This window comes from Malaclemys terrapin, chromosome 5 (assembly GCF_027887155.1).
Source record: "Malaclemys terrapin pileata isolate rMalTer1 chromosome 5, rMalTer1.hap1, whole genome shotgun sequence".
Lineage (NCBI taxonomy): Eukaryota > Metazoa > Chordata > Testudines > Emydidae > Malaclemys > Malaclemys terrapin.
The window spans coordinates 127,576,602-127,599,710 of NC_071509.1; the positions used below are offsets into that span (position 1 = coordinate 127,576,602).

A 23,109-nucleotide genomic window follows, 5' to 3' on the forward strand; every position below is an offset into this window, starting at 1 on the left:
ATGCTAAAAAGCAGGTGAGATTTATTAGGTGATGATTTATCACCTTCTGCAATTTGTGGTTCTTTTATACTGTGACATATACTTTTCTTTCCACCTACTTTGTTGCCTCCTTTATGAAATCATGGTGATTTATCCCATTAGAGTTAGATGGTTTGTTTCCATCAGGTAACTATCTTTCCCTCCAAAATTATTGTTTTATCATTGGAATAACGCTAAAATGTTTGACTTAATTACTGGTTATACCATCATACTCCTTTATATCTTTTGACCATTAAGGATTCTACTTTCATGTAGCTCAGGGATTGGCAACCTTTCAGAAGTGGTGTGCCAAGTCTTCATTTATTCACTCTAATTTAAGATTTCGTGTGCCAGTCATACATTTCAACATTTTTAGAAGGTCTCTTTCTATAAGTCTATAACCGGGATCGGCAACCTTTGGCACGTGGCTCGCCAGGGTAAGCACCCTGGCGGGCCTGGCAGGTTTGTTTATCTGCTGCGTCCGCAGGTTCGGCCGATCGCGGCTCCCACTGGCCGCGGTTCACTGCTCCAGGCCAATGGGGGCTGCGGGAAGCGGTGCGGGCCGAGGGATGTGCTGGCCACCACTTCCTGCAGCCCCCATTGGCATGGAGCAGTGAACCGTGGCCAGTGGGAGACGCGATCGGCCGAACCTATGGAGGCGGCAGATAAACAAACCTGCCCGGCCCGCCAGGGTGCTTACCCTGGCGAGCCGCGTGCCAAAGGTTGCCGATCCCTGGTCTATAATATATAACTAAACTATTGTTGTATGTAAAGTAAATAAGATTTTTTAAATGTTTAAGAAGCTTCATTTAAAATTAAATTAAAATGCAGAGCCGGCTGGACCAGTGGCCAGGATTCGGGCAGTGTGAGTGCCACTGAAAATCAGATCGCATGCCGCCTTTGGCACACATGCCATAGGTTGCCTACCCCGATGTAGCTAATAAAACTAAGCACTTTCTGAAAGAATACTGCCAAATGTTTACAGCAGGAAAAAGGAAACGGAACACTTCTAGAACTTGTTAAAACCTTCAAAACTGCAGTTTTGACAAAGGGACTAAACTTCGATATATCTTTGTGCTATTTACTCCTTTGCATGCCCCTTAACATGGCAACATTTCAGAATGGAGAGGAGCCCCGCAAGGCATGTAGGGTTCTCCATTTTTTTAACTACTACTTGGTATCTTTTATTTATGTCCTAGAGTAGCACCAGTCTAGACTTAGCAGTTCATAGACCCGGCACCTCTGGGTTTGCTGCATCAGTTATGAACGTAAAACAATTGCTTAAGCCTTGGCACATCTTACAAACTAAGCACTGAGTAGCACCCAGGATTGGAGTCCTATTGTGCTAGGTGCTGTACAAACCTATAGAAAGACATGGTCCCTGCCTTGAATATACACTCCCTGGTCTTTCCCTAGTGTTTTGCCTAACTCTTTAGGAACATTTTCATTTTCTCTGGATTTTTTCTGAGTGACAGCCCTAGATACTACAGTCGTCTTTAGCCACAGACATGGCATGAGAGGCACAGAAGCAGGGTAAATTGCCCTGCACTGAACACCAGTGTGTTTCACCTTGTTTTGGAAAGACCACCTCTTCAGTCTGAGAGGGTAGTTCCTCTTCTTGACCTATTGAGCTCACGGCCTCTCTACAGAGACTGCCAGTTTTTTGATGGGGATGTCTGTCTTGGGACCTGGATTAAGACCATCTGTCTTATTTCATGTGTGCCATTAAACAGTCAGGACATGGTCACAAATCTTGGTTGCAACTTTTCTGGGCTGGATTTCAGCTGGCAGGTGAAAGTTGAAAGCTCTCTAGCCCGTTACAAATCTCCTGAGCATCCTAGTCTCCCACTATGGCAGCTTTTGCTGCTGTTTTGGGCAGTGTATTCCACATGTTAATTACCTTTCCCCCCTCGCTATTAAGTGAGTCTTAATTCATTAGAGTTTCTTTACTGTAAAAAAGCTGCTGTAATTCTTGAACTAATTTAAAACCAAAAAACCTACAGGAATGAAATTTTGTTATTAAAAAGCAAACACGTATTCCCCTAAAAATAGTTTTGCTCCTTGTGGCTGACAAGAGCTTCTGATTCTGTGCTAGTCCAAAAAAAGTTCATCTTTAAAGCATTGACTCTGCACTAAAGCAGAATCTCTGAGTACTGAGATAAGTGAATGGCTCTAGACTTAACAAAATTTTCCAATATCTTGCTACTGTTTATATAAACCAATGCAGATGAATCCAGTTAACTGGTTCCCTGGCAAATCCAGTCTGATTAGTGCATGATTTGGCAACCCTTTGGGCTGCAATACTCACAAAAAGATAAATTAGAAACCCTATAATTGCCCGATGGCGCTAAGAAATGTTGTTCCTAATGATACACGTATCAATGAACTCAGTTCCCTGATGAAGAAATAGGTCTTGTTTTTGTTATTGCTGTGATATCTGGAACTGGTAAACGTGGCAATTTGCATCTCCTGTATCAGCCTCAGCAATTACTGACAGTCATCAAAACTATGGTAGAATCCAATTAAGAGACACCTTGATAAACCTAGTGAGTCTGCTTAATTGGGACGGCTGACACTGTGCCAAGCATTCAGTGACTGCGAGCAGGAGGTAAATAGCAAGCCGAGTCCATGCCAGTGACATACCTGTCTTTATTTGCAGCTTAGCATGTGGAGGGGCTGATGCTTTGCAGGACAGGAGTTTGTTTTTAACACAGACACCCCAGTATTTATAGGACCATGAGGCCACTCCACACTTGGAAGCTGAGAATGAGAGGCAGTTATGGGCCACAGAAGTCAAGCAGATAAACCTGTTTACATAAAAGTCCACAAAGATGAGCAGTTAAAGGCATATGTTAATGCACATATTTTGCAGCAGGCGTTGGGAGTGACATAGGATAGACAGAGACAGCAAAATAGAAAGAGGGCCTGTAGAATCCTGACTGGACATAGAGAAAGAGGATCCAGTTTTGGCCTGGCTAGCATGGCGGTGCAAGGTTTATGCTCCTGTGCTTGCTAGCTGCATGGGTACCAGCAAAAGGCACCAGAGCCACCAAGTCCCTGCCTTGCTCAAGTAATGGGTGAGGGAGCAACAGTGGCAGAACCTGGCTCCAGTGGTCAGCATAGGTGGGCTGGGGAAATGTATGCTGCCCTAGGTACAGATCCGGTGCAGTTGTGGAGCAGCAAGAGAACGTGGAAGGAAGTTATGACACACTCTCTGTCTCCCTCCTAGGATGCTCCTGGGGCAGCACAACTACATGCTTCCCTCTAACTCTGGGCTCATGACAAAGCCATGATTGAGCCCTAAACTATCCTTCCATGCATAGAGGTGGCCCCTCCAGAGTAGGGCATTGGCCAACTAGTATGGTCAGAGGAAGCAGGTAATGTCCCTGTCCCTTGCTATACCAGTTCCTTAGACAAACAGAGCAGCAGACCCTCTTCCATGGGACACTTTCCCCAACCACTGCATACATACAATAAAATGTAGCCGCTACAATCGGAGGAGGATTGGGTACACAGCAGCTGTCCTGTCATTTATCATTTACTGACCCCTCCTGCCAGAAGCATTGTGCAGTTTGCACATGATAGGAACAAAAAGCTCCTGCCTGTTCACACATAACACCTTTCAAACTGTAACACTCCGTATTATCAATTCAGGGCTTGTCAACAAGCTTTGGAAACCCTGCAACACTCTTTCTCTGGTCCTTTCAGACCAGACAATAAAACTGCCAGCTGAATAATATTGTGAGGCAGAGGCTTTTGCCTTTCTTCCAGTGAAATCCGTTAAATCCTTTTTTTTTCCACTCAGAGGAGAAACAAATTTTATTTAAAAAAAACCTCTCAACACTAGTTGCTCCATTTCCATCTGGGCTGCATTTGTCTGTCAGTAGTAATGAAATATTATTTCTCCTTGATAGGAATTTACTATAAGAACATTGGGCTTGATTCTGGTCGCAGCTCCCCGCCGAGTTAGCATCAAAAAGTGGAATAAGCTCTACTTTGGAAGAGGTCATCTCCACTTAGAACATGCTGTGCTGTCTTTCAAAGTTAGCTTCATCACACAGACGGGTCTCACACCACTGTGCTCCAACAGAATGAAAACAGAGGCCAGAGCTGCAAGCCACCAGCGATGTCCATCTAATCCATTTTAGGGTTGCATGTATCTCCTGTCTCCATGCTATCCGAGCAGTGCACAAAATTAGTGATACAGAAGCCTAGATTGAAAAGGTATTTTTCCTCTTCCCATTTCCCTCAGGCAGAGTAGTGTGACTTGAGTGTATAGGATTTTTTTAAAATTTTAAAACAACCTTGATCTGAGCACCATGAGATTTGGCCTTAGGAATTCCACAGCTGTGCTCCCACCACCTAGTAGTTGGAAGCTGGTCTTAGCCACATGCATTGTCCTTATGCAGGCTAGTTGTCTTGGTGGACCATGGAGGGTAAGGTAGTCTGAGTCCCAGTCTGCTGTGTGCCTTGTAGACTGCTATGCATTTAACTTCCCTGAGGGGGTAGAGCACAGACAAATCAGATGATGCTGTGGCAGTGATGGAGGATCTACTTCTAGGCAGCCCTTCCATTTTTTCCTATCACTGAAGACTGCAAAAGAGCAAATGGAGGCTAATGCAGCACTGGGTTAAAATTAGCTCTGCAGAGCGTTTCCAGTGTGGCCTGGGGTGGAAGATTTCTTTCTCTCACTCACTTCTCCTGGGCTAACAACCCAACATCCAGCCTGACTCATTGATTTAGCTCTAAATGCATGCAGAAAATCTGCCAGAACAGTAAGGGAGCATGCCTCTTTCTGAGCATATGAGCCTTCCTCTCCACCCCCCCCTTTACATATGCAGATGAGAATTTCTGCATGCAAATGAAGTTCTTCCCCAGGTGCAAATACATGCACCTACAAATTGCATAGGCTCATTTTGAGATTCCCTTTGAGGTTTGATGTGTTTGTAGATACAGTATTGTGTACACACACACACACACACACACACACACACACACACACACACACACTTATTCACTCTGTTAAAAGAATCTGAAGGTTGCAAAGTCAAGAACCCAAAAGTTAGGAAAGGCTGGAATGAAGGTTGCTCATGCAACCTCTGCCAAAACCGCTCCTTTCCTAAATGAGTCTCTAATGCTCTGCCAATGATGCTAAACCACAGTTATGTGCTACTCTGCTCCTCCTACCAGCACTTTATGTGCTCTCCCATGCTGCCCCTTGGCCATGGGGTGGGGGAGGGAACTCCAGTCAAAATCTCAAAACTCACCTCTGTCCTCATGCCTGCAGGAACTCGTGGTCTGATGACGGTTAAGAATGTGGCGATTTCCTGGTGGCTCCTGATTAGATAAGAATTGCTTACATCTTGTGTGTGTTACACCCATGCACCTTGCCTCCCACCCAAGCTTGCTTGTCTCATCCATCTGTTTTGTCTTGTCTTTTAGACTGTAAGCGCCTTGGGGAAAGGATAGTGGTTTACACTGTATGTACTAAACTGCAACAGAGGGTCCTGTGGCACCTTTGAGACTAACAGAAGTATTGGGAGCAAGATGTCTTGCATCTGAAGAAGTGAGGTTCTTACCCACGAAAGCTTATGCTCCCAATACTTCTGTTAGTCTCAAAGGTGCCACAGGACCCTCTGTTGCTTTTTACAGATTCAGACTAACACGGCTAGCCCTCTGATACTGTATGTACTGGGCATCTAGCACAAGGACCCTCTTGGCACCAGAACAGTATAAAAATTAAATAATCCAATAAGATATCAAACCAGCTGCCTGCGTGGCTGAGACCTTGGAATATTAAATAGCTTATTAACTTTAATTTGTTTTTATAGCTTGTTCCTCATTAAATAAACCTGAGATGTATCAGGTTTCAGAGTAACAGCCGTGTTAGTCTGTATCCGCAAAAAGAAGAACAGGAGTACTTGTGGCACCTTAGAGACTAACAAATTTATTAGAGCATAAGTCCACGAAAGCTTATGCTCTAATAAATTTGTTAGTCTCTAAGGTGCCACAAGTACTCCTGTTCTTCTTTTTGAGATGTATCAGTAGGTATAGAGGGAAATATTCCTTTTCTAGTTTGTTGACTTTCCTGATCTATCCTTGATAAAGCCTCCAATTCAAACCTCTTCAGTGCATGCCTCCTTTTCTCTCCCTTCCAGTGCACCCAGTTGGAACTGATTGTGTAAAGTGAAAGATATGAAAATGTAGATTTATTTAAATATATAGTCCCATAAGACTGTATGTGTTCTACATGAAAACATGCAGCAAGCAGCTATCAAACTCATGTTTCTCTCTAGGTTAGCGGTCACTGTTCCATTTAATAAGTGAACTGCAGCTTAGTAATATCACTTCAGATGTATTATAGATGTTGGCTAAGTGGTTTAAAAATGTCACTGGGAAAGGTCTCTTTAATTGAACTGTCTTGATATTATTTATCTGGAAAATTAGTATGTCTGCTACTGAATGTGACACAGCATGAGCGTCAATGCATGGCAAGCTCAGGCAGATAGAGGTATCTGCAGTGTGATTAACTGCTGATATGCAGAAGCCCCCTCTGACCGCACCAGTGACGTGTCAGTTCACTTCTCAAGAAATCCCATCCCTCCCCATAGTATGTGTGAACCTCCCAGATTACTAGCTTGGTAACTGTCAGAGGCCCTACTGAACTTTCCGAAGTCTCTGGCTTTTCACGGCATGGGATCTGTTTTAAAGGGGGATGGTGGTTAATGTTGTTGTGAAGTGAGATGGGTCATCCAGGTCCAATAGAATAAGAGCTGATGCCAGCAAATGTGTCCCCGGGGTTTTGGCAAAGTATCTTAATTCGTCCTCTCACGTGGTTTTGCTCCCCTGTGCACTTTCTGGGTGAAGTCCTGGCCGCACTGAAGTCGGTGGCAAATCTCTAATGTTTTTGGGTTGGGCAAAATGTCAGTGAAGCTGATGCGCATAACTGCTGCCCTTCATTTAAGACTGCTGTAAGACACAGTCAAGCTCCTTCGTAGCAGCCTCCACACAGAACAAAGGCATATGCGGGTCCATCCAGGAATTAGAACTATGTGGGCAGCAGGCTTTGCTGGGTGGTATTTGGGGTAAGGGTATGTATGCGTGGAGTATAAGCAGATAGGAACAGACAGAGGGAAGTTATACATACAGCCTGGACAAGCGTGGTATGATATGGGCTAAAAAGAGACGTGGGGCAGTGAGCAAGGAAACTATCTCCCGTTTGGTTCCTCCTGTGTTCAGGGAAATAGGACTTGGTATATTCTTTTTAGAAAACAAACAAGAGTGCATCAAATGTACTTGAAAATCTATTTTTCTTTCACTCTCCTGCCAGGAGTATCTCAAACCAGGTTCCACTCCTGCCTTTTGTTCTGCTTAAACAGACTAGTAAATACAGAGATTGCTATGCCCTGCAACTTCATTGTCAGTTTTGCCTTATGCACAGACTCCCAAGGTCAGTGACTCAGCACTGGGCACGGTGAACCAGCAAGAGACTTCTGCCAAGTGCCGAGTCATTCATTTCCCCTCTAGACAGTGGAGGCGCCACTCATGCTGCAGACAGCCTGCTTTTAAAAGGGCAAGGGGTGGGCATGATGACAGACGGCAGCATGATTAGAGTCAGACTATTCTGATGCTCTTTTGGGGTGCGATGCAGGAACAGCTGAAGCAGGTCATGAGTTAGCGATCACTGTTCTCTAGAGATCCTAGGTCTTTTATCAAAAGATAGTGTTGATGAAGAGTGACCCTGGCTCACTCTAGAAAATTGTTCGGCAGACTTGCTATAAAGGTGAACATTAATGCGGGGGTTTGCTTCTCCAGCAAGTTTACAGCTAGACCAAAATAATTGGGCCAAATCCCTTTGTAAATTGAACCCTTAGTATCAAACAGACTTGCAGCTAAATTTCTTCATGCGACGCTTTGAAACGAATAGTTTGAATTCCCTAACAGTTTGCATATATAAATCAGAGAGAGTCATGCAAAGTATAAAATCCGGGTTAAAGTTGCATAGCTACAATCAGAGTCAGGAAATGCAGTAGTTAAAGGTCAGCAAAATTGTTAACTTGGCTGCGTTATCCAGCCTGTGTATTTAGTATTTTACATCTCAAGCAGTATGTTGGCATATTTGCCAGTGGGGGTGGGGGGGAAGGCGGTGGTGCTTAGCTTTGCCCCCTCTTGGAGAGCATAGGGAGGGCAGATTTAAACTCTGGGGCTCCATAGGAGACAGTTTATTTGGGAGATGCACAGAATGAGTACCTCTCTTGGGTGCTCTGTCTCTGCCCACTTTTAGATTGTTCTGGCTGGTTTTGAACTCCTGGAAGAGCATGGGTTGCAGGTAGCTCATGCTTCTTGATTGTAGGTGGCATTGGGGATTAAACCTGGCCCCAAGATTTGGGGCCAAATTCAATTCAGGTATAGGTGGGCATAACTTCATTGACTGCACTTGCATTGGTCTTGCTTATGCCAATAGTGAATTTGGACTTTGATATTCATTCAGGCAACGAACTAGCAGCTTATTTGATACATCCATCCCTAGCTGGGTATTTGCATAATACTGACTCCTCAGTCATTTGTATTGTGTGACTTGGCAACAGTGTTGTGCCCCAAACTGGGGTATGCCACTTGTTTTATGTACGTTAACCTTTGCAATCTTTTAAAGGAACCATAGCCATAAAGCTTACATATGTGCAAAAGCAGAACCGTAATACTTTTATAGAGGTAGGGAAAGGATGAATAATGTAAGATGAAGCTGACACAAGTGCACATGCAGACCACCAATCAACCATTTCCGTTTATTCTCTTTTGATCCACCGTTCACTATAACTATATCTGCCTGTCCTACAGCCTACTGTAGGTTCTCTTCTGCTCTTAGGAAACGTATTTAAAAATTACATTAACTTATGTAGTCTTAAAGATGATAAATTTGCTTTGACTGTTTCCCATAATGTTGGTACCCTAGTTCATGGGGAGGAAGAGACAGCAAACAAACTGTGATTCCCTGTGTTGCCTGCTTATTAATTTCTCCCCTGACTTCTGTTGACTCGCTGATGGTCATTACTGTGCATCTGTGACATCTGCAGATTGATGTGGTGATTGCTGTGGGGGGAGGCTGCCTCTCAGCATTCTGTGAGCTCATTATCTTCCTTTCTCCTTGCGGGGCTGAGCAGGAGACAGTAAACAGGCCTTTCAACAAAACAAAAAGGCAACAACAGAAATGCTGAGGCTGCCCACATGCTTCTCCGAATGGAGGGAGAGGGAGCGTTGAATATCATTGCCTTAGTATGTAAATATGTGGGGAAAGGGCAAACGGATAAGAGAAATGTCAGCAGCATCCCCTGATCAGCAGATGGGATACAAAGTCTTCTGAAGGACAGAGTTGTGCTGATTGATCTTTGTGCCTTTTTTTTTTAATTCCATTGGATGTCCAAAAGATTATATTTACTGTGATTTATTTTCTTTTATGGACATTAAAATAATTTTTTTCCTTTCTCTTTCATTTGTTCAAGGAAACATTTTTCCACTGCAACTGTAGATTATTAGGTCATAAATTCTGAATTAAGGGGCTGAATTGTCTGGAAACAGTTGCAGGGGAAGAAGTTAGGGGGCGGGGATCGATCTAAGTTACGCAACTTCAGCTATGTGAATAACGTAGCTGAAGTCGACGTACTTAGATCGACTTACCGCAGTATCTTCACTGCAGTAAGTCGACGGCTGACGTTCTCCCATCGACTCTGCCTGTGCCTCTCACCCTGGTGGAGTATCAGTGTTGACAGGAGAGTGCTCAGGGTCGATTTATCGTGTCTAGACTAGACTAGATGCGATAAATTGACACCCGCTGGATTGATTGCTGCCCGCCGATCCAGCGAGAAATGTAGACAAGCACGTGTGACTCAGGAGGCCTGGGTTCAATTCCCAGCTGAGCCACAGATTTCTTGTATGCCTTGGGCACATCTTTATATACCTGTTCTCATTTCCCCGTCTGTAAAATGAGACTAGTCCTTCTGTACCTGGCAGTATTGTTGTGAGGATAAAATCCATTAAAGATTGGAGGTGCTCAGATACCATATTAGATTGTAAACTCTTTGGGGCAGGGACTCGGGCTCCTAGGCACGACAGTAATACAAATAATTAACTGCTATGATTTCAATGTGGTGTGAAGACGCCAATGGATACCTAGAACCCACACCAGAGAGCTCCACTTTCCTCCTCTCTTGTTTTTGCACACATTTCGAAGTTGATGAGTTATGTCGAGTGACTGCAATATATCACATTCTTATTTCACTTTGTATGTAGATGATCAGCAACAAAATAAGTCACATTATTGCACAGTGAAATCCACACTTCCCTGCTATCTGTGGGACCTACGGGAATTGGGTACCCCGTTCGTTTAGGCATTTATGAAAATCCCAGCCCTAGGCCTGGCGAATATTATAGCCAAGGACTTCAAGTATCAAACACTACTCTCTGCCTGCTGCTGTAAGTCTTTAGCCTTTATAATCACAATCCAACAACTTGAGAATTCTAATGTGTAGGTTCCCCAGGAGATATTACAGGGACTGTGCTTTTGTTTTTGTGCAGAGGTCACAGATACATAACTAATAATGAAGATGATTGTTTGTGGCACCATGACTCCCCGGTATCTGTTCTCAAATGCCTCTGAGGGTGATATTGCATCTGCAGCATCTGTCTGGGATTGGGAAGCCATGATCTATTCTAAATGATAGATTTTTATTTTATTTTATTTTTTTTAAACACAGTCTTAGTGCCCAGAGCTAGTGCAAAGCTCAGGCGTTCTCCTTCACACCCTGGCTTCCACACAGGTCAGATCTATTATTAACCAAACTCATTCATGGAACGGCTTTTTGAGCTCATTGGAACTTGCCTGGATGTGGTATACAATTACTTGCCCTTTTTTTGGCTGTTGAATGTGACCTGTTGTAAAACATTAACCTACTGTGCTATGAACTCGGAAACAAAGGAGGGAATCTCTTAATTGAGACCCAAAAGGGTTTCTGTGTCATCCAAGCAACACAAAACCAAATGTGATAGTGAAACCCTCACTACCAATGTACACTCATGCTTTCCTTACCTAATGCTCTGCTTGCTATAATTCTTTAGGTCTCGATTTTGCATGGGACTGAAAGCCCATAACACCACGAATGGGTGTTGTGGGGAAGCTTAACACCTCCATAGGAAACTCTCACAGGATCTTATTGGGTATTCCAGCATCGCTTCTAAAGAGTATCAATAGGGCTAAACGTTATGATCACAAGTAGTTCTGCATCTTTAGCTTTCCTTACAGTATCAAATTGCTGTTAAAATTCTATTTTTAACCTTATTGTTTGTCCCCATATGTTTTCCACCTTGAACTCAGCACTCCTTTAGGTCTCAGTTTATTGCCTCTACCTACATTTAAAACTGGAGTTAAAGCCGTCACATTGTATGTTAAACTTTATGGCAATCTCAGCTTACTGACTTTGGAATAATGACTCCCTGACTGTATTTATAAAGCAGGATGAAGGTTTTCTGTGGTCCTCCACATCTTTTAAACCAATGTAATGGATCTCAGTTACTGACTTTTCTGCAGAGTGCAATGAGAACGCCTGTCATGAACATTGCTCTATAAATATGTATTGCTCTTTATCGTGTTGCCATTTGAGAAAGATGATATCCCTTAGGAAAGAGGGCTTTTTGTTCTGCAGGTATATTAAGGCAGTCTTCAATCATGGTTGTATGTAATGCAATTATTTCAGCAGCAGCAGCCTTTCATAACTCTGGGGAAGCCATGATTACCTAAATAAATGCTCTTGTTCAATGCAGATTTCCATAAACATTTAACACATTTGCCAGCTGGTGCAGTGAAGAGCATCATAATGAATCGAATACAGAACATGGCAGGTTTAATGAGGTCTAGAATGACATGAAGCTTATTCCTCTGAAGTGTGTTCTTCACTCAAGTAATGGTGCAACTATAACTGATTTACACTGAGCTATTCTCATTATATCTTGCAAGGGGGAACAGTTATCACTAAGCACACAGACCAATTCAATTCACTGCTGCTATGAATGGGCCCAGTCCTCACCTCCTGGAAGGTTTCCATTAACAGTTCTGTTCCTTCTCACAATGGTTCTCCTTGTTCCAGTTTTACTGTCCAGTTTAGACATGCTTTACACTGGCAAAGCTAGATCCATGGCCAGAATGTAGTGTCTCTCTTCTCTCCTGCATAGGGGGCCTTCTGCATTGTTCTGCTGGCACCCAGACACCTTAATGCTAATGTAGCCAGCTAGGGGAGGATCGCCCCAGTGTGGTGTATACTCTGTCAGTCAACATAAGAGCGTCTCTGTGCCTGGACTTCCCAGTGGCCAGTAGAGGGGGACATCACTTTCATAATGACCCCTTGAGACCATTGGTAGCTGGTTTAACAGGCTGGTGTGAAGATGGCCCATGATCAAGTGAGTGAAAGATGGCTTAAAGCTGCCTTTGCGCCTTCCCTTTCCTGAGCTTCACTGTGCACTCCTTAGCTGCACTCCTTAGCTCAGGACTTTATCCACAAATTGGAAACAGCGTTATTGATTTCTTTCAGGCACAGGCAGGGGTGAAAGTAACTTAAAGGACTTACCGGTACGCCAGAGTCCTGAGCAGGGGCGGGGCCTCAACCGGAAGGGGCGGGGCCTCAACCAGAAGAGGCGGGGCCTTTCAAGATTTAAAGGCCCTGGGGCTCCGGCTGTGGCTGGGAGCCCCAGGGCCTTTAAATCACCCCGGAGCGACCAGCTGCAGAGGCAGCTGGGAGCCCCCGGGGCTCAGGGGCGAATTAAAGGGCCCGGGGCTCCCCGCAGCGGCCGGAGCTCCTGACCCTTTAAATCCCTGCCCGAGCCCAGCTGCCGGAGCTCCAGCAGTGATTTAAAGGGCCCGGGGCTCCCCACAGCGGCTGGAGCCCTGGGCCCTTAAATCACCGCCGCGGAAGCCGGTCCAGTCCTGCACGGTGTACCGGCTCTTGCCGGTACACCGTACCAGCTTACTTTCATCTCTGGGCACAAGTCATCTCAAATGTACTTTACCTTTATGTCAAAATGTTTCTCAAATGTGATTAAAGCCAAATACTATGTGCATCCGCACTTGACAAGGAGAGGAAATGCTTGGAAAACATGGATAGATACAAAGCAGCCATTCTGGAACTTTAAGGTATTAAAGGAATTAGCTAATGAACTTTTCAAAAATAATTGGCAATTATTTATTCTCTGACTTAACTGAGGAGGTACTGGAATATTGAATGAAGGCAATTTGGGGCTCCAGTCTTCAAAAAGATGATAAATAGATCAAAAGAACAGCGATTACTAAACATTTAGAATGGGATTTTCTAAAGCTCGCATCTCTGGCCTAACCCTGCACTCCCAGTGATGCAACTGGGGAGTTCTGCTCTTGACTTCAGAGGGAGTAGCTAGACCAAGGCTGAGTACTGCTGAAAATCCCACTGCTAAAGGATAATAGACCCATCATTGATGGTTTATAGACAGTTCATATTCAACAACATAGGCACTAGATAAAATATCCAAATCCAGCTATAAGGGCTAGTCTTAGGGAAAATAGTGCTCTGGGAGAAGCTGTATTTCGTTGCCCTGGTCCCCTCTGCCTTCCCCTCTCCCCCCTTTGCCATGAGCTCTTTTCCGTGGTCTTGCACCTTCATCCTCCCTGTTCCTTACTTCTTGATCACAGTGCCCTGCATGGCTGCCCAACCATAAGGCTGGCCCTAATAGCCATATACCAACCCCCCCACAGACAATCACCCATGGTAGCTAAGCCTCTGTGCTTTTTTTTAGTATGTCTACATCTAAATAACTCTGTGACCGGAGTCCCAGGGGAGCCAACTGAGGTCACTCAATTGGGGTGAACTGCAAAGAATGGGGTAGACAATCTCCAAAGCTGGTGAATATTCCAATACTTAGATTGACCAAGCCAGCACAAAACAGCTTCTGTAATACATCACTGGTTACCTAGAAGCCAACAATACAGTTCCCTTAAAGCATCCCAGCCTTAGGCCTCCATCCAGACACCCAAGTCAAATATGATGAGGATTACTGAAAATCTTATTCATCATATAAGAAAGTTCTTGGACACATTACCTCCCAGATTAATGAATATTCCAGATCTTACCCAAATCCACGCTTGCAGCCAATCCTTATTAACTAAACTAAAAATTATTAAAAAAGAAAAGAGAGAAAGAGTATTGGCTAAAAGATTAGTATACATACAGACATGAGTACAGTTCTTGAGATTCAGATTCATAGTAGAGGTGGTAAGCTTTGTAGTTGTAAAGATTTCTTTCAGAATTAGTTCCTAGGTTATAGTCCAATGTTTACATTCAGGGTGATTCCAGGTTAGGACTGGAGATCTCAGCCTTTTGGCTAAAGCTTCCACTGCATGAAGCATCAAGCAGATCGGAGATAAAAAGGACCAGGACCCTAGACATTCTTATACAGTTCCAGTTCTTTGACAGCTCAGAGTCCTCAGGTGAACAATAGGCAATTATGGAGACTTTGAAATAGACCTATTTCCTAAGCATCACTGGTAATTAGCTATATGGATTAACATAAGGCAATTGCCTGTTTTTCCACCATTCTCAGGTGATTTGCTATACATTTCAAAGAGAGACGAAGACAGTGACATCCCCCATTTACAGTCATTTAAATGTTAAGATTTCCTTCTGATCTGTGAATGAACAGAATACAGCACCGACAGGGACTGTTTGATTACACTGTTAACCTCTAACAGTATATTTGTAAACACACAAAAATACAAATATCTACCAAAATGTCTCTAAGGGTTGAATTTGGGTCATCTATCCTGCAAGAGACTTAACCCTTTCTGGCCATACATCACAAACTCTATTTATTTAAAAACAAAAGCAAGCACTTCACACTAATATCTAGCTTTTCGTCAGTAGATCTCCAAGTGCTTCGTAAAGGAGGTAAGCATGATTATTCCCGCTCTACAGATGGGGAAACTAAGGCACAGAGGTGAAGTAACTTGTCCAAGGTCACCCACCAGGTCAGTGGCAGAACCAGGACTAGAATCTAAGTTTCCTAAGTCCCCCTAGTGTGCTATCCGCTGGGCCACACTGCCTCCCAGGTAAGTTATTAAAGATAGTTTAGGTGTAAACTAGAAATATTGAGACAATGTTTGACACTTGCTAACCATTGCTCTGTCCTTATTCCAACCAGTGCTTTTTTTAATCAGTGTGCATATAACTGTAGTGCAAACAAGGAAGGCACTTCTCACCCTAGTTTCTGAGATCCAGGCACTATCTTCCCACTGTAAACAATCCTAGAATTTCAAGGATGCCAATAGAAACAAGTTGTGAGTTCCTGCTATTGTAACATAGTAACTTGACCACAAGTATGGAAGGTTATCCTAATACAATAACAGTTTACCTCCATCGTAGTTGGTGTTTGCAGGAGAGAGGTCTGGAAATAAGGTGCAAGTTTTTAACTCTGAAAGTAATTAACCATTTGAACAACTGGCTAAAGGTTGTGGAGGATTCTCCATCACAGGATATGTTTAAATTTAGATTGAATGTTTTACAAAAATATGCTCTAGTTCAAACAGGAATTAATTCAGTGAAATGCTATGCCCTGTGTCATACAGGTGGTCATACTAGATGAACATTGTGGTCCCTTCTGGCCTTAAAATCTACAAACCAGTTCAAGTCTAAGTCACCCATACCGAAAACCACAGAGCTGGTTTGAATACTGTGATGGAGTGCACAAACTCCACACCGGAGAAGAATGGATTAAGGAGCAGCTCTGGGCACAGGTGGCCTCACTCAGCCGCACTTACAAAGCCTGCACATGCTGGAGGCAGAGCTTAAAAAGGGAAGCGGAGCAGCTTAGAGGGAGGTAGGGCAGGCAGGAGAAGGGAACAGGCCTCTGCTCTTGGGTATGAGCACCCCAGGAGAGCTGGCTGCCTGAGGCTTGGAGATATTGACCTGACCAAGCCTGCAAAGGAGAGACTTGGTGACTTTTGAAGGTCAGGAACATTAATTTTGTGTTCAGTTCTGTATTTTTCCCTGGGGGAAGATGGGATGCTGGTAGAAAGTGAGCCAGGGAGGCAGCTATGTAGCACCTCCAAGGTGCAGGTTTTAACTACCTACCATTGGGCCCTGGAACAGAGCCTGGTGGAGAGGGTGGGCCTGGAGTCTCCACTAGTCCCTTAGGAGGGGATAACAAGAGAAGTTTGTCACTGTGCCTCAGTGGGTCACAGCTGAGTGCCAGATTGAGGGCAATCTGTTGATAAATAGGGAAGATTCACCCCCAAACTGGTGGTCATTGTAGCATTAGATTATACCAACCCAGTTATAAAAGTAAACTTCTGTCTCACCACACTGGTTAACAAGAAGTAAAAAATGCAGTCTCCTTAGGTATTCCAGCCCTTGTTTCTCCACTCAGGCACTCGACTCTATAATGGGCAGTTACTGAAAACTAATTTAATCAAACAAAGGGTTCTTCTGATCCCAAGATATCAGCCACTTAGCCAGGTTAATATATAACTCAGATCTTACCCAATAATCACAGTGGTGCTAATCCTTTAATAACTAAAAGCTAAAGGTTTAATAATAAGTGTTAATAATGGTTAATAGATCATATACATTCAAATAACTGCAAAATCCTTCTATCAGGTTTGTAGCAGTGATGGGACAGACTGATGGCTTGTAAAGTCTCTCTGGTAACTTCCAAAAGATTGGAAGGTCCTCAGTCTATAGTTCAATATGCTCCTTTTAGTTGTAAATCAACAGTTCAGAGAATCAGGGCAGGAAAGAGGCAAAATGGAGACCTCTCAGGGGTCTTTTATATCCTTGTCCATGCACCTGGAAATTTATCACCTCAAACAAAGCTAGCAGCCCAGTTTATGAAAAGTTACTGGTACAAGATGGAGTCCAGAGTCACATGAGCATATCACATGTCCTTACATGGCTTGATGACTCACAGTGGGTACCCATTGGCCCCTTGGAGCCTAAAGTGTCAGCAGGAAGAACTATCTGGGTGGGATGAGTTTCTTCTATGGCCCATTGTGAGAACCAAGTGATCTTGATGGGTCATCAATACATAGCTGTCTGGCCTCAATGTACATTTGACCTGGTAGGTGTTACCCAGGAATACAGTCACATGTATAAGATACAAATCCATGGTCAATATTCATAACTTCAGCTACAAAGATGATACGTGCACATAAATAGGATAATCATACTTAGCAAATCATAACTTTTCCATTGACCCCTTACGTGACATACTTTGTACAAGATTTATTGCAATTGTATAACGGTGGCAATATCAACGGTATAAATGGTGATATTCAATCATACAGCATCACAGGCTATCACTTGGCTGGGATGCTAATAAGGAAAGATCCTGTAGGTACAAGGATCCTACAGCCCCAACGCAAGGGCGAGAAGCCATGAAGCCCCTTGCTGACATCTGAAAATTTCCATGTGATTGGACTCTTTATGTGCACCTTGAAAGAGGGGGCCTTGAATGTGTGATTCAGCCAGAGGGCTGAGTTGCTAAAAGGACAGATCGCCCACATGGTGGATAAAAAAGAGGAATGTCTGGGAAGAAGACAACCTACCACACCTTGGTCTGACCTCTAGGCGATACTGCCAGTGCATGTTCCCCTTCAGATATACACAAACACACACACAGGAACCTATAGCCCTGGAAATATGCGCTGTGAGTTAAACCTGTCTTCGTACAGCTGAGTAGGGAAAGCGCTGCAGTCTGTCCACATTGACAGCTGCCAGCGCACTGTCGTGGCCACATTTGCGGCAATTGCAGTGCCATTGGGAGCGGTGCATTATGGGCAGCTATCCCACAGAGCACCTCTTCCCATTCTGGCGCCGTGGGTTGTGGGAAGGAGGCGTGGGTGCGGGGGATTCTGGGTCCTGTCCCAACGCCCCGTGATGCATCACTTTGCATCCCAGAAAACTTTGTTTCTGTCCACCTTTGGTGCCATCTTTCAACGGTTTCTGTGCAGCACGATCTGTCTGCGGGAAATGGAGTCCGAACTGCTGAGGCGTATGCTGACAAGTCTCGCCAGCCCGTCATGTTTGGCTGTTGAACTATTCCTTAAGATCCAAAGTGACAGTGAGAGTGAGGAGTCCGACGATGCTATCGATCCGCGTAATGCGTATGACACGAAATTGCTTGTGGCATTCACGGACATGCTCAGCACCACTTTTGGGCTCGGGAAACAAGCACCGAGTAGTGGGATCACATCGTTATGGAAGTCTGGGATGACGAGCAGTGGTTGCAGAACTTTTGGATGAGAAAAGCCACTTGCGTGGGACTGTGTGAGGAGCTCACCCCCACCCTGCGGCGCAAGCACATGAGATTGAGAGCTACCCTGCCACTAGAAGCGGGTGGCTATTGGAATCTTGAAGCTGACAACTCCAGACAGCTACCGGTCAGTTGCAAACCAGTTTGGAGTGGGAAAGTCGATCGTTGGAATCGTGTTAATCGCATCCACTCAGAAGAACCGTGACTCTGGGTAACGTGCAGGACATAGTGGATGGCTTTGCACAAATGGGTTTCCCTAACTGTGGAGGGGCGATAGATGGGATGCACATTCCTATTCTGGCACCACCCCACCTAGCATCCAAGTATGTTAATCGGAAGGGGTATTTCTCTATGGTTCTCCAGGCGCTTGTGGATCACCGTGGGCCTTTCATTGACATTAACACAGGCTGGCCAGGAAAGGTGCATGACGCAAGCATCTTTCGGAACACTTGGCTGTTCAGGAAGCTGCAGGCTGGGACTTTTTTCCCAGAGCGGAAGATCACAGTAGGGGAAGTTGAAATGCCCATTGTGATCCTTGGAGATCCCGCTTACCCGTTAATGCCGTGGCTCATGAAACCCTACACAGGGAGCCTTGGCAGCAGCAAGGAATGGTTCAACTACAGGCTGAGTCGGTGCCGAATGACTGTGGAGTGTGCCTTTGGCCGTTTAAAGGGCCATCTCTGTATGGGAGGCGATCTCTGTATGGGAAGCTGGACTTGGTCAAACACAGCATCACCACGGTTATAGCCGTGTGCTGTACCCTCCATAATATTTGTGAAGGGAAGGGTGAAAGCTTCACTCAGGGTATGTCTACACTACGGGATTAATCCGAATTTAGATAATTCGGATTTGAGAAACAGGTTGTATAAAGTCGAAATGAGTGCGGCCACACTAGCACAGTAATTCGGTGGTGTGCGTCCAAGTACCGGGGCTAGCGTCGATTTCTGCACCGTTGCACTGTGGGTAGCAATTCCATAGCTATCCCATAGTTCCCGCAGTCTCCTGCGCCCATTGGGATTGTGGGTTAAGATCCCAGTGCCTGATGGGACAAAAAACATCGTCGCAGGTGGTTCTGGGTACAGCCTCACTCCCTCCCTCCCTCCCTCCCTGCATGAAAGCAACGGACGGCAGACAACCATTTTCGCGCCTTTTTTCCTGGGTGGGTGAACACTGCAGACTCCATACCACGGCAAGCATGGAGCCCGCTGAGGTCAAGACAGCACTCATGAATATTGCAAACACCTCGCGTGTTCTTGTGGAGTTTATGCTCAGCCAGGACCAGAAAAACGAGGCGAGGAGGCAGCGGCGGCGGCAGCGCAGCGACAAGCATGATGAGGACATGGACACGGACACGGACACAGAATTCAGTGAAACCACAGGCCCCGGTGCTTTGGAGATCATGTTGTTAATGGGGCAGATTCTATCCATGGAACGCCGATTCTGGGCAAGGGAAACAAGCACAGACTGGTGGGACCGCATAGTGTTGCAGGTCTGGGACGATTCCCAGTGGCTGCGGAACTTTCGCATGCGTAAGGGCACTTTCATGGAACTTTGTGACTTGCTGTCTCCTGCCCTGAAACGCCAGAATACCAAGATGAGAGCAGCCCTCACAGTTGAGAAGCGCGTGGCGATAGCCCTGTGGAAGCTTGCAACGCCAGACAGCTACCGGTCAGTCGGGAATCAATTTGGAGTGGGCAAATCTACGGTGGGGGCTGCTGTGATGCAAGTAGCCAAAGCAATCACTCAGGTGCTGCTACGAAAGTTAGTGACTCTGGGAAATGTGCAGGCTATAGTGGATGGTTTTGCTGCAATGGGATTCCCTAACTGTGGTGGGGCAATAGACGGAACCCATATCCCTATCTTGGCACCGGAGCACCAAGCCACCGAGTACATAAACCGCAAGGGGTACTTTTCAATGGTGCTGCAAGCACTTGTGGATCACAAGGGACGTTTCACCAACATCAACGCGGGCTGGGCGGGAAGGGTTCATGACGCTCGCGTCTTCAGGAACACTACTCTGTTTAAAGGGCTGCAGCAAGGGACTTACTTTCCGGACCAGAAAATAACCGTTGGGGATGTTGAAATGCCCATAGTTATTCTTGGGGACCCAGCCTACCCCTTAATGCCATGGCTTATGAAGCCATACACAGGCAGCCTGGACAGGAGTCAGGAGCTGTTTAACTACAGGCTAAGCAAGTGCAGAATGGTGGTAGAATGTGCATTTGGCCGTTTAAAAGGTCGCTGGCGTTCATTATTGACTCGCTCTGACCTCAGCCAAAGAAATCTCCCCATTGTTATTTCTGCTTGCTGTGTGCTCCACAATCTCTGTGAAAGTAAGGGGGAGACCTTTATGGCGGGGTGGGAGGCTGAGGCAAATCGCCTGGCTGCTGATTACGCGCAGCCAGACACCAGGGCGATTAGAAGATCACACCATGAAGCGCTGTGCATCAGAGAAGCTTTGAAAACCAGTTTCATGGCTGGCCAGGCTACCGTGTGAAATATCTGTTTGTTTCTCCTTCATGAAAACCCTCCCCCTTTACTGACTGATTTTCTGTAAGGAACCCACCCTGCCCCTTCCCCCAGCTTTCTTTCAAACCAAATAAAGTCACTATCATTTAAAAATCATTTATTCTTTATTAATAGATTAGAAAAAGAGGGAGGGAACCCGGGTGGTATTTGGGAGGAGGATTGCTGGGAAGGAAAAAGCCACAAAGAAAAGGTTAAAAAAATGACAGCCTTTTGCTTGGGCTGTCTACTGGGGTGGAATGGGAAGGTGTACGGAGCCTCCCCCCCCGCGTTCTTACACGTCTGGGTGAGGAGGATACGGAACATGGGGAGGGGGGAGGGTGGAACAGGGGCTGAAGCGGCAGTCTGTTTTCCAGCAGCCGTTCCTGAACCTCCACCAGACGCCGGAGCAGCCCCAGCGTTGCATCCTTCATCCTCTGGTCTTCCTGCCGCCATCTCTCATCTCGATCGTCTCTCCTCTCCTCACGTTGGTCCCTCCTCTCCTCACGTTGGTCCCTCCTCTCCTCACGTTCACTGACTTCTTTCCTATACTTTGAAACTGTTTCCTTCCACTCATTCAGATGAGCTCTGTCACTCCTGCTGGATTGCATAATTTCAGAAAACATGTCCTCCCGCGTCTTCTTCTTACGACGCCTTATCTGTGATAACCTTCGGGATGGAGGAGGGAGGCTTGAGGAATTTGCAGCTGCTGTAGGGAGGGGAAAAAAGAGAGAATTGTTTTAAAAGCTACATTTTGCAGAACAATGCTTATACTCTTTCACGGTGACCAACACTGTTCACATTACATAGCACATGTGATTTCTGTGCAAGGTCGCATTTTGCCTCTTAATGCTGAGTGCTTGTGGCTTTGCTGCTAGAGATCACAGGTCTGGGCAACAGAATTCGGCTTGCATGCGGCCATGGTAAGCCATTGTTTTACAGCTTCTGCACCCTCCTTTCCCACATACCAAGCATAGCCTGTAGAGTGCTGCAGAAGCCTGGCCAATCTCAGCCAGTTGGGGGGGGGGCAGTGTGGGGGGGCTTGTCTGGGCCCCTTCAGGCAAGTAGAGTGCTGCGGTTTTTCTGTTAACATTCAGCAGCACCAGAAAACAAACTAACCCCCCCCCGCCATGAATTCTCTGGGATGATCACGGTACCCCTCCCCCCACCGCATGGCTGGTATCAGGGAAGATCCCTGCAGGCACCAAACTACCCCCCTCCCCGCCGCCGACCCCCCCCCCTCGCCATGAATTCTCTGGGATGATCACGGTACCCTCCCCCCACCGCGTGGCTGGTAACAGGGAAGAACCCTGCTAGCCAAACGCGGAAAACTTCAGGGCCAATTTCCCATCTGCGCTTGGCTAACTGCAGGGAAGGATTTATTTTCCGCCACAGGCAAACAGCCCAGTAGGAACGGCCACCTCTGTCCCCTTAATTAAGTTCCCGTATTTCAACCAGGTTACCAGGAGTGATATCACTCTCCTGAGGATTACACAACAAGATAAAGAACGGATGTTGCTTGAATGCCAGCAAACACCGGGACCATACGCTGCTAGGCTTTGTCAGGCAATGATACCAGATTACTTGCTGCAAGCATGGCGTGGTCAAGTGTCCTACCATGGAGGAGGGAATAAGGATGCACTGCCCAGAAACCTTCTGGCAAGGCTTTCGGAGTACCTCCAGGAGAGCTTCATGGAGATGTCCCTGGAGGATTTCCGCTCCATCCCCAGACACGTTAACAGACTTTTCCAGTAGCTACAGACTTTTCCAGTAGCTGAACTGACCGCGAATGCAAAGTCAGGCAAAGTAATCATTAAAAACCGTTTGCTTTTAAAACAAGTTTTATATTTTAAAAGGTAAACTCACCTGAGGTCCCTTCCATGGGGTCAGAGTCTTGGGTACTGGCTTGGGAGGCTTGGGAGGGTACTTCAGTCAGGGTGAGAAAAAGATCCTGGCTGTTGGGGAGAATGGAGTGCTGTGTGCTCTCTGCAAGCTCATCCTCCTCCTCCTCCTCCTCTACCCCATCGGCAGAATCCTCAGGCGTCGAGACTATCCCCGACCCAGAATCCACGAACAAAGGTGGGGTAGTGGTGGCAGCCCCCCCTAGAATTGCATGCAGCTCGGCGTAGTAGCGGCATGTCTGCGGCTCTGACCCGGAGCGACCGTTTGCCTCCTTTGTTTTTTGATAGGCTTGTCTGAGCTCCTTGACCTTCACGCGGCACTGCTCAGAGTCCCTATTGTGGCCTCTCTCCATCATGCCCTTGG

General features: G+C 45.8%; 1 protein-coding gene across 1 annotated transcript in view; it reads left to right on the forward strand.

Annotated features, from left to right (window-relative positions):
* The window catches only part of RASGEF1B (RasGEF domain family member 1B), a 455,348-nt gene that overhangs the window by 53,015 nt on the left and 379,224 nt on the right, over positions 1-23,109 (forward strand). The window lies entirely within an intron of this gene.